Below are 5,062 nucleotides of genomic sequence, written 5' to 3'. Positions count from 1 at the left end.
AGGTTCACCTAAGTAATTCACCTCTGCTATTGCAGGGTTCTCAGGATCATAAGCTTCTTCTTCATGAGAAGCCTCTTGAGTACTGTTGGATGCAGCTTGCATTCCATGCAGACTCTGAGAGATCATATTGACTTGCTGAGTCAATATTTTATTCTGAGCCAATATGGCATTCAGAGTATCAACTTCAAGAACTCCCTTCTTCATAGGCGTCCCATTACTCACAGGATTCCTTTCAAAAGTGTACATGAACTGGTTATTAGCAACCATGTCAATGAGTTTATGAGCTTCTGCAGGCGTTTTCTTTAGGTGAATGGATCCAGCTGCAGAAGTGTCCAGTGGCATCTTTGATAGCTCAGATAAACCATCATAGAATATATCCAGGATGGTCCATTCTGAAAGTATGTCGGAAGGACACTTTTTGGTCAACTGTTTGTATCTTTCCCAAGCTTCATAGAGGGATTCACCTTCTTTCTGTCTGAAGGTTTGAACATCAGCTCTAAGCTTGCTCAGCTTTTGAGGAGGAAAGTACTTGGCTAAGAAAGCCGTGACCAGCTTATCCCAAGAGTTCAGGCTGTCTTTGGGTTGAGAATCCAACCATAATCTAGCTCTGTCTCTTACAGCAAAAGGGAAAAGCATGAGCCTGTAGACTTCAGGATCTACTCCATTAGTCTTAACAGTATCACATATCTGCAAGAATTCAGTTAAGAACTGAAAAGGATCTTCAGATGGAAGTCCATAAAACTTGCAGTTCTGCTGCATCAGAGAAACTAATTGAGGTTTCAGCTCAAAGTTGTTTGCTCCAATGGCAGGAATGGAGATGCTTCTTCCATGTAAATTGGAATTAGGTGCAGTAAAGTCACCAAGCATCTTCCTTACATTATTATTATTTTCGGCTGCCATCTCCTCTTCCTGTTCGAAAATTTCTGAAAGGTTATCTCTGGATTGTTGTAATTTAGCTTCTCTTAATTTTCTCTTCAGAGTCCTTTCAGGTTCTGGATCTGCTTCAACAAGAATATTCTTGTCCTTGCTCCTGCTCATATAACAAAGAAGAGGGCACAGAAAAAATAATAATAATAATATGGATCCTTTATACCACAGTATAGGGATCCCTGTGTGAGTAGAAGAAGAGGGGGAGACAAAGAATGTAATATAATGGAAGAAACACAACTGTGAGGAGGGTTGAGATGTGAGATGAGATGTTAGTAGATGAATAAATAAATAGAATAAGATGAGAGAGAAGGAATTTTCGAAAATAATTTTTGAAAAAGAGTTAGTGATTTTCGAAAATGGTTTTTGAAAAATGTTAGTATTTTTTCGAAAAAATTTTTTAAAATCAAAAATAAAAATAAGAATAATTAGTTATTAAAAAGAAATTTTTGAAAAAGAGGGAAGATATTTTCGAAAATTAGAGAGAGAGAGTTAGTTAGGTATTTTTGAAAAAGTTAAGAAACAAACAAAAAGTTAGTTAGTTAGTTGAAACAAATTTTGAAAAGATAAGAAGTTAGGAGGTTAGAAAAGGTATTTTGAAACCAACTTTTTGAAAAAGGTAAGATAAGAAGATATTTTAGAAATTAGTTTTGAAAAAGATTTGATTTTTAAAATCTCAATTAATGACTTGATTCATAAGAAATCACAAGATATGATTCTAGAACTTAAAGTTTGAATCTTTCTTAACAAGCAAGTAACAAACTTCAAATTTTTGAATCAAAACATTAATTGTTATTGTTATTTTTGAAAATTTGGTATAAAAATAAGAAAAAGATTTTTGAAAAATATTTTTGGAATTTTCGAAAATAACTAAGAATTTTGAAAAAGATTTGATTTTTGAAAAAGATAAGATTTTCAAATTGAAAATTTGATTTGACTCCTAAGAAACAACTTGATTTTAAAAATTTTTGAAAAAGTCAACTCTAATTTTCGAATTTGATGAGAGGAAAAGGGGAAGATTTTTTTTTTTTTGAATTTTTATGATGAGTGAGAAAAACATGAAAATTATGCAATGCATGAAATTTTTAGATCAAAACAATGAATGCATGCAAGAATGCTATGAATGTCAAGAGGAACACCAAGAACACTTTGAATGTCAAGATGAACATCATAACACAATTTTGAAAAATTTTTAATGCAAAGAAAACATGCAAGACACCAAACTTAGAATTCTTTAATGCTTACGCACTAAGAATTCAAGAATGCATATGAAAAACACCATATAACACAAAACAAAAAATCATGAAGATCAAACAAGAAGACTTACTAAGAACAACTTGAAGATCATGAAGAACACTATGAATGCATGAAATTTTCGAAAAATGCAAGATGCACATGCAAATGACACCAAACTTATGACATGACTCATGACTCAAACAAGAAACACAAAAAATGTTTTTGATTTTTATGATTTTCTAATTTTTTTGGATTTTTTTTCGAAAATTATATGAAAAAAGAAAAAATAAGGATTCCAAAATTTTTAACATGAATTCCAGGAATCTTGCATTCTTAGTCTAAAGCTTCAGTCCAGGAATTAGACATGGCTCACTAGCCAGCCAAGCTTTCAATGAAAGCTCCGGTCCAAAACACTAGACATGGCCAATGGCCAGCCAAGCTTCAGCATGTAATTCAGACATGACACGCCTGACATACTCATTCGCAAAGGAATTAGACATGGCTTTACAGCCAGCCAGGCTTCAACATGCTTCATGAAACACTAGAATTCATTCTTAAAAATTTTGAATAAAATTTTTGAAAACATTTTTAGTATTATTATTTTTTTTTTCGAAAAGAAAAGAAAAATTTTTGAAAGATTTTTGAAAAATTTTTGAAAATAAAACAAAAAGAAAATTACCTAATCTGAGCAACAGGATGAACCGTCAGTTGTCCAAACTCGAACAATCCCCGGCAACGGCGCCAAAAACTTGGTGTTGTTGCCGGATCCAAACTTGGCACTGATGTTACCGGACCAAAAGCTTGCCGAAAACTCAAACAATCCCCGGCAACGGCGCCAAAAACTTGGTACGCGGAATCGTGATTACACTTTAATTATGTAAAATTCATTGCTCTTTCTTTCCCTGGAAATGGCGCCAAAAACTTGATGCCAAGACCATGGTTCACAACTCCGTGTAACTAACCAGTAAGTGCACTGGGTCGTCCAAGTAATACCTTACGTGAGTAAGGGTCGAATCCCACGGAGATTGTTGGTATGAAGCAAGCTATGGTCACCTTGCAAATCTCAGTTAGGCGGATATAAATTGATAATGGTGTTTTCGAATTTAATATAATAAAATAGGGATAGAAATACTTATGTAATTCATTGGTAGGAATTTCAGATAAGCGAATGGAGATGCTTTCGTTCCTCTGAACCTCTGCTTTCCTGCTATCTTCATCCAATCAGTCTTACTCCTTTCCATGGCTGGCTTTATGTGATACATCACCACTGTCAATGGCTACTTTCGGTCATCTCTCGGGAAAATGATCCAATGACCTGTCACGGCACGGCTAATCGTCTGGAGGCATCACCCTTGTCAATGGCTTCATCTTATCCTCTCAGTGAAAATGGTCAACGCACCCTGTCACGGCACGGCTATTCATCTGTCGGTTCTCGATCATGCTGGAATAGGATTTACTATCCTTTTGCATCTGTCACTAACGCCCTGCAATCGCGAGTTTGGAGCTCGTCACAGTCATTCATTCATTGAATCCTACTCGGAATACCACAGACAAGGTTTAGACTTTCCGGATTCTCTTGAATGCCGCCATCATTCTAGCTTATGCCACGAAGATTCTGATTAAGAGATCTAAGAGATACTCATTCAGTCGAAGGTAGAACGGAAGTGGTTGTCAGGCACGCGTTCATAGGGAATGATGATGATTGTCACGTTCATCACATTCAGATTGAAGTACGAATGAATATCTTAGAAGCGAAATAAGATGAATTAAATAGAAAACAGTAGTACTTTGCATTAATCTCTGAGGAACAGCAGAGCTTCACACCTTAATCTATGGAGTGTAGAAACTCTACCGTATGAAAATACATAAGTGAAGGTCCAGGCATGGCCGAGATGGCCAGCCTCCAAAACATGATCAATAGTTTCCTAGGATGAACAATGGATTAAAACTGAGACCAAAGATGTCAAATACAATAGTGAAATGTCCTATTTATAATAAACTAGCTACTAGGGTTTACAGAAGTAAGTAATTGATGCATAAATCCACTTCCGGGGCCCACTTGGTGTGTGCTTGGGCTGAGCGTGAGTGTTGCACGTGTAGAGGTCCTTCTTGGAGTTGAACGCCAGTATTTGTGCCAGTTTGGGCGTTCAGCTCTGGTTTTGGATCCTTTTCTGGCGCTGGACGCCAGAATTGGGTAGAGAGCTGGCGTTGAACGCCAGTTTGCGTCATCTATTCTTGGCCAAAGTATGAACTATTATATATTGCTGGAAAGCCCTGGATGTCTACTTTCCAACACAATTAAAAGCGCGCCATTTCCAGTTCTGTAGCTCCAGAAAATCCACTTTGAGTGCAGGGAGGTCAGAATCCAACAGCATCAGCAGTCCTTCTTCAACCTCTGAATCTGATTTCTGCTCAAGTCCCTCAATTTCAGTCAGAAAATACCTGAAATCACAGAAAAACACACAAACTCATAGTAAAGTCCAGAAATGTGAATTTAACATAAAAACTAATGAAAACATCCCTAAAAGTAACTAGATCCTACTAAAAACATACTAAAAACAATGTCAAAAAGCGTATAAATTATCCGCTCATCAACTTACCTTCATAGTAAGACGTTGACTTGGTGGGGAGCAAAATATAATTCTCATCACCATTGATAAGGGTAACTAGGATAGAACTTCTAATTTTCATACCGTGCCAAGAGTTTTATTAGCTATTGATTTATTAATTCATGCAATCTATTTCTCTCATTCAAACCTTTTTCATAAACCCAAAAATACTGTTTTCCATAACCAATAATAAATCGTACTTCCCTGCAATTCCTTGAGATACGACCCGAGGTTTAAATACTTTGGTTATAAATTTTATTGGGTTTGCTTAAGTGACAACCAAAACCTTT

At 36.1% G+C, this 5,062-nt stretch overlaps 1 non-coding gene across 1 annotated transcript; it reads left to right on the top strand.

Annotated features, from left to right (window-relative positions):
- Positions 1-395: 395 nt before the first annotated feature.
- On the top strand, positions 396-504 carry LOC112761636 (small nucleolar RNA R71). Its single transcript, XR_003182023.1, has one exon. It is a non-coding gene; the product is annotated as a small nucleolar RNA R71 (small nucleolar RNA).
- The last annotated feature ends 4,558 nt before the right edge of the window (positions 505-5,062 follow it).

Source organism: Arachis hypogaea, chromosome 16, assembly GCF_003086295.3.
Source record: "Arachis hypogaea cultivar Tifrunner chromosome 16, arahy.Tifrunner.gnm2.J5K5, whole genome shotgun sequence".
Lineage (NCBI taxonomy): Eukaryota > Viridiplantae > Streptophyta > Magnoliopsida > Fabales > Fabaceae > Arachis > Arachis hypogaea.
The sequence above is the reverse complement of the archived record's forward strand: the minus strand, read 5'-3'. Positions and strand labels throughout refer to the sequence as shown.